A 12,095-nucleotide genomic window follows, 5' to 3' on the forward strand; every position below is an offset into this window, starting at 1 on the left:
AACCATAGCTTTGACTAGACGGACCTTTGTTGGCAAAGTAATGGGTCTGATTTTTAATACACTGTCTACGTTTGTCACAGCTTTCCTTCAAAGAAGCAAGTGTCTTTTAATTTCATGGCTACCGTCAGCATTCACAGTGATTCTGGAGCCCAGGAAAATAAAATTTGTCACTGTTTCCACTTTTTCCTCATCTATTTGCCATGAAGTAATGGGACTGGATGTCATGATTTTAGTTTTTTGAATGTTGAGTTTTAAGTCAGCTTTTTCACTCTCATCTTTCACCCTCATCAAGAGGCTCTTCAGTTCCTCTTTGCGTTCTGCCATTATAGTGGTATCATCTGTATATCTGAGGTTGTTGCTGTTTTTCCCGGCAGTCTTGATTCCAGCTTGTGTTTCATCCAGCCCAGCATTTTGCATGATGTACTTTGCATAGAAGTTAAATAAGTAGGGTGACAATATACAGCCTTGGCAAGCTTGTTTCTCAGTTTTGAACCATTCTGTTGTTCCATGTCTGGTTCTGACTGTTGCTTCTTGACCTGCATAGGGTTTTCTCGGGAGGCAGGTAAGGTGGTCTGTTATTTCCATCCCTTTAAGAATTTTCCATAGTTTGTTGTGATCCACACAAAGGCCTTAGCACAGTCAATGAAGCAGAAGTAGACATTTTTCTGGAATTCCTTGCTTTCTCTATGATCCAATGGATGTTGGCAATTTGATCTCTGGTTCCACTGCCTTTTCTAAATCCAGCTTGTACATCTGTAAGTTTTCAGTTCACATACTGTTGAAGCCTAGCTTGAAGGATTTTGACTATTAACCTTGCGAGCATGTGAAATGAGCACAATTTACAGTAGTTGGAACATTGTTTGGCATTGCCCCTCTTTGGGACTGGAATGAAAACTGACCTTTTCCAGTCCTGTGGCCACTGCTGAGTTTCCAAATTTGCTGAAGTATTGAGTGCAGCATTTTAATAGCATCATCTTTTAGATTTTGAAATACCTGAGCTGGAATTCCATCTCCTCCACTAGCTTTGTTTGTAGTAATGCTTCCTAAGGCCCACTTGACTTCACACTCCAGGATGTCTGGCTCTAGGTGTGTGACCACACCATCATGGTTATCCAAGTCATTACGACCTTTTATGTATAGTTCTGTGTATTCTTGCCACCTTTTCTTAATCTCTTCTACTTCTGTTAGGCTCTTGCTGTTTCTCTCCTTTATTGTGCCCATCCTTGTGTGAAATATTCCCTTGATGTCCCCAATTTTCTTGAAGAGATCTCTAGTCTTTCCCATTCAATTGTTTTCCTCTATTTCTTTGCATTGTTCACACAAGAATGCTTTCTTATCTCATTGCTATTCTCTGGAACTCTGCATTCATTTGGGTATATTTTCCCCTTTCTCCTTTGCCTTTCATGTGTCTTAACTATCCTTAAGGCCTCCTCAGACAACCACTTTGCCTTCTTGCATTTCTTTTTCTTTGGGAGAGTTTTGGTCACTGCCTCCTATACAATGCTATGAACCTTCATTCATAGTTCTTCAGGCACTCTGTCTACCAGATCTAGCCCCTAGAATTTATTCATCACCTCCAGTGTATAATCATAAGGGATTTGATTTAGGCCAAACCTGAATGGCCTAGTGGTTCTCCCTACTTTCTTCAAGCCTGAATTTTGCAAAGGAAGCTCACAAACTGACCCACAGTCAGCACCAGGCCTTATTTTTCCTGACTATATAGAGCTTCTCCATCTTTGGCTGCAAAGAATATAAAAGATGGAGAAGCTCTATACAATCTGATTTCATTATTGACCATCTGGTGATGTCCATGTGTAGAGTTGTCTCTTGTGTTATTGGAAAAGGATGTTTGCTATGACCAGCATGTTCTCTTGACAAAGCTCTGTTAGCCTTTGCCCTGCTTCATTTTGTACTCCAAGGCAAAACTTGCCTGTTACTCCAGGTATCTCTTGCGTTTCTACTTTTGCATTCCAATTCCCTATTTTAAAAAGGACATCTCTTTTGAGTGTTAGTTCTAGACGGTCTAGAAGTTTGTCTTCATACTCTTTGGCATTAGTGGTTGGGGCACAGACTTGGATTAGTGTGATTTTGAATGGTTTGCTTTGGAAATGAACAGATCATTCTGTTGTTTTTGTGGTTGCACCCAAGTACTGCATTTTGGACTCTTTTGTTGACTCTGAGGGTTACTCCATTTCTTCTAAGGGATCCTTGCCCACAGTAGTAGATGTAATGCTCATCTGAATTAAATTTGCCCATTCCCATTCCCATCCATGTTAGTTCACTGATTCCTAAAATGTTGATGTTCACTCTTGCCATCTTCTGCTTGACCACCTCCAATTTACCTTGACTCATGGACCTAACATTTCAGGTTTCTATGCAATATTGTTCTAAAAGGTCAGACTTGACTTTACTGCCAGACACATCCAGAACTGAGCCTTGTCTTTACTTTGGCACAGTTCTCTTTCTGGAGCTATTTCTCTGCTCTTGCCCAGTAGCATACTGGATGCCTACTGACCTGGGGGCAAGGGGCTCAACTTCCAGTGTCATGTCTTTTTGCCTTTTCATACTGTTCATGGGATTCTTGAGGCAAGAATACTGGAGTGATTTGTCATTCCCTTTTCCAGTGGGCCACATTTTGTCATAGCTTCATTGAGTTACACAGGCCCCTTTGCCACGACAAGTCATCCATGTGATAATTTTGGTTAGCCTTGTGTGATTGTGGTTTTCCTTCTGGAGGACTGTAGTTCTTGCTTCTTCTGTCTGCCCTCTGATGGATGAGGATAAGAGGCTTGTGCAAGGTGTCTGATGGGAGGGACTTACTATGGGGAAATCTGGGTTGGCAGAGCCCTGCTCAGTAAATCTTTAATCCAATTGTCTGCTGAAGGGTGGGGCTGAGCTCCCTCCCTGTTGCTTGTCCTGAGGCAACCCAGTCCTGGAGCCTACAGGCTCTGTGGTAGGGCTATTGGCAACCTCCAAGGGGACTTGAAGAAGGCAATGGCAACCCACTCCAGTACTCTTGCCTGAAAAATCCCATGGATGGAGGAGCCTGGTGGGCTGCCGTCTATGGGGTCGCACAGAGTCAGACACGACTGAAGTGACTTAGCAAGGGGACTTATGCCAACAGGTGCCTCCCAGGACAGATGCTACTAGGACCCCTGTCCCTGCAGCAGGCCACTCTTGACCCACACCTCTGCAGAAGACCCTCAGACATTCACAGGCAGGTCTGGCTTAGTCTACTGTGGGGTCACTGCTCCTTTCCCCTGGGTCCCAGTTTCCACAAGGTTGTGTTTGTGTCCTCCAAGAGACTCTTTCCCCCAGTCCTGTGGAAGTTCTGTAATCATATCTTACTGGCCTTCAAAGTCAGATTCCCAGGGGATTCCCCATCCCTTTGCTGGATCCCCAAGCTGGGAAGCCTGATATGAGGCTCAGGACTGTCACAACAGTGGGAGACTTTCTTCGGTATTCCTGTTCTCCAGTTTGTGGGTTGCCCATCGGACAGGTCTAGGATTGGATTTTATCATTTCTGCACCCCTCCTACTGTCTCTTCTTCTTTGTCTTTGGAAGTGGGTTCCAGCATCCTCCTTTTGATGGTTCTTCAACAGCTAGTTGTGATTTTGGTGCTCTCTCAGGAGGAGATGAACGCATTACAATTTTCGGAAGTTTCACACATATGATTTCATATAATCCCTTCTTAATAAAACATTTTTTCCTCCTACCCCTATATTGCCCCTCTCTCCCCACAGGTAGCGGGACTAGGTTGTTCTGTATGTCTGTGAGGCTGCTTTTTTGTTTTATTCACAGGTTTATTGTAATTTTAAGATTCTACATACAAATGATAACATATAGTATGTCTGACTTATTTCACTTAGTGTAACACCCTCCAAGTCCATCCATGTTGCTGCAGATGGGAAATTTTCATTCTTTTTTATGACTGAATAGTATTCCACTGTGGGCTTCCCAGGTGGCTCAGTGGTATAGAATCCGCCTGCCAATGCCAGACATGCAGGTTCAATCCCTAGGTCCGGAAGATCCCCTGGAGGAAGAAAAGGCAACCCACTCCAGTATTCTTGCTTGGATAATCCCATGGACAGAGGAGCCTGTCAGGCTATAGACTGGGGTTGCAAAGAGCCAGACAGGACTTAGTGACTGAGAGCAGGACCACCCATGAGTATTCCATTGTGTGTGTGTGTGTATATGTGTATATACCCACTTCTTTATCCTTTCATCTGTTGATAGACACTTAGATTGCTTCCATATCCTTTTTTTTTTTTTTTTTAGTTTTTTGGCCACTCCATATGGCATGTAGGATCTTAGTTCCCTGATCAGGGATCGAAATCTCACCCCCTGCAGTGGAAACTCAAAGTCTCAGCCACTAGACTACCTGGGAAGTCACCATATCTTGACAGTTGCAAATAATGCTATTATTATATACACTGGGATGCATATATCTTTTCAAATTAGTACTTTTTTTTTTTTCCCCCAGACATATAGCCGGGAGTGGAATTGCTGGGTCACATGGTAGTTCTATTTTTGTTTTTCTGAGAAACCTCCACACTGCTTTGCACAGTGGCTGCCCCAATTTGTTTTTGAGTGTCTTTCTGTCTACAGTGCAGTTAGAGCATGAATCTTAGTGTCAAATCCCAGGTCTCTGGGTTCAAAGTGCAGAAAGACCACTGATTATCTCTCGGTCCTTAAGCAAGTTACTTAACCTCTAGGCTTCAGTTCCTATATCTATAAAATGGGTCTAATAAATATAACTTACCTTATAGGGCTGCTATGAGAATTAAATACAACAACTATAAAACCCTTAGCATACTTCCTGAGACAGAATAGACACTCAATACCTATTTTCACTGCCTCTGTCACAAACAGTGAAAGTGGCAAAATCAAGCCTCTCATAGAGAAATAGTAAAATTAACATGATTATATAACTTATTAATTAAGGAAAGAATCAGTAAGATCTTACAACTTTTAAATGAGAATTGGACTTATAGAGACTTATCTCTCCTGAGAGTCCCTTGGACTGCAAGGAGATCAACCCTGAATATTCACTACAAGGTCTGATGCTGAAACTCCAATACTTTGGCCACGTGATGCAAAGAGCCAACTCCCTGATGCTGGGAAAGACTGAAGGCAAAAGGAGGGGAGGGCGACTGAGGATGAGGTGGTTAGATAGCATCACCGACTCAATGGACATGAATTTGAGCAAACTCTTGGAGACAGTGGAGGGAAGTGGCGTGCTGCAGTCCATGGGGTCGCAAAGATATAGACATGACTCAGTGACTGAACAACAACAGATTCTCTACTGGACAGAACTCATTTGCATTGCCTTGAACAGAAACAGTCTGTGTCGCACATCAGACAGGAAGCATGTGCACCATCGTCAGCCCTCTACAAGTTAATTTCCATCACTGCAGAGTTATAAAATGGCCCAGCAAAAGACAATCAAATGTGCAGTTAGTTCCCTAGAGGATCAGACAGCCCGGAATCCTAGACAACTCAGCATTCCACTGAAAGAACATTCAGTGAGCCTTTGCCCATTTCAAAGTCTGTTACAGCTTTTCCTAGCACTGCAGTGCATGGCACACATCAGTTTGCTTTTCTAAACCTGTACCAGACTCTGAGTTCCTTGAGACAGAGGGAATAACATGCACAGTTGTTGAGCCCTTTTGATTTGAGCTGGGTAGAGAAAGAGAAAGCAGCATTTCTCCTGGAGAAAAGCATCCAGAGAGACCTGTGGTGGCACCAAGGTAGAAACGACTGGCAAGCAAGTGTGAGATGCAGACCGTGCCCAAGGCCCTGGGTTAGACTAGGAACGCAGGATAATGGAGGAGGGCCAGTCTGTCTGATGAGGGCAACAACAGAAAATCGATGCTTACAGTGCAGTGTGATGAGGATCCTAAAAATCCAGAAGGTGACCTGCAGGAGCTCGAGTGAATTACCAGCAACAGTTTCCAAGCCCAAGTCTGATAAAGGGACAAACACAGGAGATCCCTGTGAAGCCTATGCACAGCCTCAGAGAAATGAGTAAAAAAGCATCTGTGTTCTACACCCATTGTTAGGCTCCCTCCCCTCCCTTCCTACCTTTTGGCTGAACTTCTGCTGGCAGACCTGTGGCTGTGGAGAATTAACATCCGAGTTATCTCAGATCTCTAGGAATGTAAATCCTCATTACAGGCATAGGCATCCAGCAGCACTCCCCAAGTCTCACAGGCAACTGGCACGCTTGGAGTCATTGCTAATTGGTGTCCACCTGTGGAAAGAGGGGATGTTGAAAGAGGGACTAGTCAACAACGAAATGCAAAAGACTTGTTTCCCCTGGCACATCTCTGTGAGGCATGGAAGATCTGATTATGCTTGTTATGTGACAGCACTTATTTGTTGAATCTATAAAAGAATGAATAAGTGAGTGAAGACTCCAGACGAAGATCTGTCCAGGGAGAGGGGCTAGCCCAGCGGCTGCCCGCACATGTCGTCAGCAAGACTGGTGTCCTTTAAATACTAAAGGAATTAGTATTTAAGTGTCAACCAACTGCTTTGATTTACTTTTCTCCTCACGGGACAATCCTTTGGCTTCCTATATACTCTTAGTTGCCTAACAGGAGAGGGTATGCTGGCAGGAGGGCTTTCCTGATGGCTCAGTGGTAAAGAATCCACCTGCCAAAGCAGAAGATGCAGGTTCCATCTGGGTCAAGAAGTTCCCATGGAGAAGGAAATGACAACCTACTCCAGTATTCTTGCCTGGAGAATATACCATGGGCAGAAGAGCCTGGTGGGCTAACAGTTCGGAGCTCAGGAATACCTGGGTTTCAAGCCTGGCCCTACCACTCACCAGCTGTGTAGCTCTGGGAAGACCACTTTGCTTCCCTGTGCCTCGGTTTCCCCATCTGTAAAATATGGATGACAACGGTCGTATCAGCCGGAGTTCAGTGCAGGAAATAGGAACCACTCGAGGTGTTTTGAGCAAAGTGACTTGAGACGGGGCTAGATGCTTATGGGATGGTTGGATGGAGGAGGGGAGGAGGTAAGGCTGAGTCTCTGGAGATCTGCTCCCGAGTCCTGGGCAGGAGAGGAAGGTGGGCAAATGGAGGTTGCCACTGGCAACCTGAGTTTTCAGTTCAGGATACACTGACTTGGCTGTGATTCCGGGAGCAGGCAGCGGCTCCACTGCTGCTGCTAGGGGTGGGGACCACACACTGGACACGCTGCCAGAAATGATGCCCATCTGTGTGACCCTGCTTGCCAGAAGGGAGCAGCCAAAGCAGCAGGAAGGCGGCCTCTGGTTCCCTTCCAGCCTCCAAATCCCATGTGAGGGTCTCAGTGTGCACCCACCACTCCCAAAGAAGTGAGTCTGGGAGGTGAGGCTTTAGCTTTCCGCTTCTATAGGACAAGAAACAGGTGGGAATGGATTCTGGGTGCTACTTAACCATGTGAGGATTAACCGCATTTATGCCAGGAGGCACCCTCCCAGGTCCTGGGCTCTGGCAAATGTTACAGTGGTTATGGCTACACGCCTGCCACGTGCGAGCGCTGGGCCAGGGCCTGGAGATACAGCAGTGAACAAGGCAGGGCCAGATCCTGAAGTAGTGAGAAGAGTCCAGGGGAGCAAACACTGGGATCACGAAGGCAAGGAGTTGGTGCGAAAGTGTTCTGTAAAGGCCTGGGAGCACAGAGAGGGGGCACCCAGGCCAGCACTGGTGGGGCGGGGAGCGGAGAGAGGCAAGTGCCAGTTCCCAGTAGCAGCGGAGTTAGAGGCTTGAAGGAGAGCTAGAAATTAACCAGACTAAGCAGGAGGAAATAGGGTGTGTGTGTGTGTGTGTGGTGTGTGTGTGTATATATGTGTGTGTAAGTGTGTGTGAGTGTGTGTCTATGCTAATTTCCACCTTGAGGAAGCATATGCATACACAAAACCCTGCAAGATAAAAAAGAGTGCTTGGCATTCCCCACTAGTGGACAGTTAAGTCTGACCAGTGCCCAGAGTGGGGGTGGGGTGGGGCGTGTATAAGAAAGGAGAAGAAAGCAGGAGCATGGAGCTTTACATGTCATTTTTGGAAGAATCTGAGCTTTATCTTGTGGGCAATGGGGATGCCCACTGTTGTCGTCTAGTTGCTGTGTCCAGCTCTTTCATGACCCATAGACTGTAGCCCACCAGGCTCCTCTGTCCATGGCATTTCCTGGACTGGGTTGTCATTTCCTTCTCCAGAGGATCTTCCTGACCTGGGGATCAAACCCACATCTCCTGCATTGGCAGGCAAGCCACCAGGGAAGCGCAGTGGGTACACATAGTGGAGTTTAAGCAGGGAGAAGGCTCTCCCATTCTGGTTTCAGTGATATCACTTCGATGCATTTTGTGCAATCAGTTGGAAGCGAGGGTCTCAGGCATGATGTTACAGTAGTCTGGGCTGGAAACAGGGTTGCCAAGAAGAGGACAACAGAAAAGGCTGAGCAGATTCAATCGTGTTTACAAGGCAGAGTGGACAGAGTAAGGTGGGAGTGGGAACAGGGAGAAACCCAGGGTGGCTGCCAGGTCTCAGCAGCAGGCACACCTGGAAGGACGGGGCCCCCATCAACTCCTGGCACCTGATCCTGGGTGGTGCCCACCTACAGGCTCCTGCCTGTAGACTGAACTCACATAAAGCCCCTTCCCTCCCATCGACCTTAGTGGCTGTATGCAATTCAGTTCCAGCAACATTTATTAACCAGCTATTTTGTGCTATGAACCAGGGAGGCATCTCCCTATTTCACCTAAGGGAGTTTTAACCGGATGTCTGAGAGACTCCAGAGCAGAGAGAAGGGGAAAGCTGTACATACAAGTTACAATTTAGGAAAGCCTAAGTTCAGGCCATTTTATCTTCCTCCTACCACCAAAGGGACTTGACCCCTGACCTCTGACCCTCATGATAGGAAAGGTACAAGGGACATCAGCACAGCCTTACACAGAGCTCCTGGGCCCCCAGCTTCTATTGGGGCAGGCAGTGGAGACAGACGCCACCCCCGGTCTCCTTCTCTGAAAGTTCTATGTTCCTTCTGCTGTGAGATTCTTGATGAAAGGACAGGCCCACCACCCAACAGACTCAGCCTTTGGAATCAAGGCATCTCCCCAGTGGCTCTTTTCAACAGAGAGACATGAATCCACTCCTGTCATAACATAGTATCTTCTTAGCGATTCACTATCACAGTACCGTAGTGCAGGCAAATTACAGGCTGGCTTTGGTCAGAGCCTAGGAGAGGGGCCTGGAGCCATCCATCCTACGTGGGTCTGGGCATTGGAAAATAATGACAGTGTTACCGAACTGAACTTGGGTCTGCTTGCTCATGGCATAGCAAAGCCAACTTACTAACTCCAAATTGTGATGAAGGCAGGCACAGGGTTTACTGCAGGGCCCAGCAAGGTGGAGAGGCGGCTTGAACACTCAAAAGATCCAAACTCCCAGATGGTTTTCATGGAAGTGTTTTTACAGGCAACATTTGGGGTGAAGGGCTGCAGGGTGCATGACTTTCTTCTGACTGGCTGGTGATGAGGTACCAGGGTGATAATTCGTGAATCTTAATCACCAGCCTTCTGGTTCCTACCAGTCTGGATCTGTGTGCTTGCGCTCGGCTTGACCTCCACCTGAGTAGGGGTCTCAGTTCCTGTAGAACAACTCAAAGATATATGTCGGATTGCTATGTATCAGGACTCTGATTTATCACTCAACTACTGTCTCTTGGCTGCTTTTCCTTTATTTCAGCATTCCCTCACTTCCCTAGTCAGTAACTGCTTGAATCTACTCAGGCCTAGAAGACTAAGGCCTTTTCCTACAAACAAACGGAAAGGCTTTTTGTAGTTGGGAGACCCCTGCTAGGTTTCAATTCACTTTTTTCTTTGATAATCCTCAATCCTGAAGGGAACACATGTGGGACAAGAAAGGGAATAAAGTTTTGCATAGAGAGATTAAGCATAAACTCAGCAGAGGAACTCAGTTTTTTTTTTTTTTTTGGGGGGGTGTCAGTTTTAATAGTAACAGCATTTACTATTGATTCAGCATTCCACATTCCTAATTTCTATATCTTCATAATTCTGCAATGTAATTATTGTCCCCATTTTGCAGAGGATGAAACTGAAATTTATCTGCTCATTTAAGTTCCCATGGCTAGTAGGTGGCTGAGTGGAATTTCAACCAACCCAGGACTGATGCTAATGCCTTTTCTTAAAAAGATTTATTTATTTATGGCTGTGCTGGGTCTTGAATGCTGTGCATGGGACTTCTCCAGTTTCAGCAAGTAGGTGCTACTCTCTAGTTGCAATTTGCAGGCTTTTTATTGCAGTGGCTTCTCTTTTTGTTCTCATGGGCTCTAGAGTGAGGGCTTAGTCATTGTGGTGCATGGGCTCAGTTGTCCCGTGGCATGTGGTATCTTCCCAGACCAGGGATCAGATCCATGTCCCCTACATTAGCAGGCAGATTCTTTACCACTGAACCACCAAGGAAGCCCACTAATGCCTTCTTAATGACTACATGGTCATTAAGCCTTGCTCCCTGAACGAGCCAGGTTTCCGCTACTCCCCAGGGTGGTCCCATCCCAGAAGGATGTTGTTCTCTCACATCTTCCTCATGGTTGTTTGGCTGGACCTAGAAATGAGGTGCCTAGAAAGATGAGGTGGACAGAGCCAGGGCCAGGCCACTGGGGAGATGTCTGGAGCCTCGCTCTTGTTCTCCTCCCCACCCCACAGGGTGTCTCCTGGCACCGCAAAGTCCTGCTCATCCAGAGGACACCTGTGACTTCCTATCCCTCCTCTTCCTTTGACTGAGGAGTTGCAGAACTTTCTCTGCTCTGGGATACTGCCCGGGGCCTCAACCTACTGGCCAGAGGCTCCCACCCTGGGCTTAATTTCCACTATAATGCTCTCAAATTCTGGGCTGAGACTCCAGGATACAGCCCACAGAGCACTTTTACAAGCAGTAGCTGTGACTGGTGGGATGGGGAGGAGCCTCCAGGTCCCCCTAGCTGTCCCCCCAACCCCCTTCACCCCCATCCCCCATAGGGGAGGAAAAGTAACTTTCCTCAACTCTTCTGAGCTCTCGACTGAGACCTCTGTAAACAAAAAGATAAATAAGAAAGAAACCGAAGTTTATCCACATATACTTGTACACCAGGGAGATACCCAGGGACAAAAAATTAACTCTCCCAAGGGGCCTAAGCTAGCAGTTTAAACACTACCTTCCGCCAAAAACAGAGGAAGCAAAGGTGAGGGCGGGCCAGGGAGCAAGCCAGTTCTGGGAGATTACCCGGAAAAGCGGAGTAAACAAGGGGAAGGCTTGTTATGTAGATTTAAGTAAACGCCCTTTCCACAGATTTTTATAATTCTGTGATTTATAGTCAACTTCTCCACCCACTGAGGGAGACACCCTCGCAAATGGAGATTTCTTTTATAAATGCACATCTCTCTCAAAAGAGTCATTTCTACTGTTTTTCAGAAGCTTCCTTTGTCTGTAGTTTCTGAAAATAATCAGCTCAAAATAATCCTTCTGTCCTGGAGGCGTATTTGAGATGGCGTATTCTCCCACTCTTCATACCCTCCTCAAACCTGGGCTCCCTGCCACTGGTTTTAGGAGAAAAAAAATGTTCTGGTCTAAAGTGAGGTCAGCGGGGTTTCTCAGGTCACAGACCTCTGCTGGGCTATGCCCTGGGGCACAAGTTGTAACACCAAGTCCTGGAGCAGCAGGAAGAGGCAGGATGCAGGGTCTGGCAGCCCTGTGGCATGCTAGCCTTGGGTGCTCAGCCATCTCCAGAAGGCTTGGTGGGGGAGGGGGGTGTCTGCAGACCCACGAGGAAGGCACCGATACACAATCCTGCTGGGCCGGACTGAGGGAGGTGTCCTCCACAGGCCAGCAGCCAGGCTCCTCCCTCCTCTTTCACACCCAGGGCTCCTCTGAGGGGGAAAAGTTCTGAGTCCTCACCAGCTGGATCTTGCTGCAGGTTCCCCTTCCTGTTTGTACAAGCCTCAGACCCTAGGGAAGCAGGAACAGCCCCTCTCCACGCCCTGCTCCCACTCTCCACTATATTCCTGGGGAAAACACACACCCACACCCTCTAACCTAGATAGTCATTCCCAA

At 46.8% G+C, this 12,095-nt stretch overlaps 1 long non-coding RNA gene across 1 annotated transcript in view; it reads right to left on the reverse strand.

Moving 5' to 3' along the window:
- Nucleotides 1-5,669: 5,669 nt before the first annotated feature.
- Nucleotides 5,670-12,095, reverse strand: part of LOC102405806 — a 68,164-nt gene continuing 61,738 nt past the window's right edge. The window contains exons 4-5 of the long non-coding RNA XR_006551743.1: nucleotides 6,085-6,253; nucleotides 5,670-5,966 (exon numbers count right to left, since the gene is read on the reverse strand). This is a non-coding gene — a long non-coding RNA (uncharacterized LOC102405806). The remainder of the gene's footprint in view (nucleotides 5,967-6,084; nucleotides 6,254-12,095) is intronic.

The sequence above is a fragment of the Bubalus bubalis genome, chromosome 6 (assembly GCF_019923935.1).
Source record: "Bubalus bubalis isolate 160015118507 breed Murrah chromosome 6, NDDB_SH_1, whole genome shotgun sequence".
NCBI classification, from domain to species: domain Eukaryota; kingdom Metazoa; phylum Chordata; class Mammalia; order Artiodactyla; family Bovidae; genus Bubalus; species Bubalus bubalis.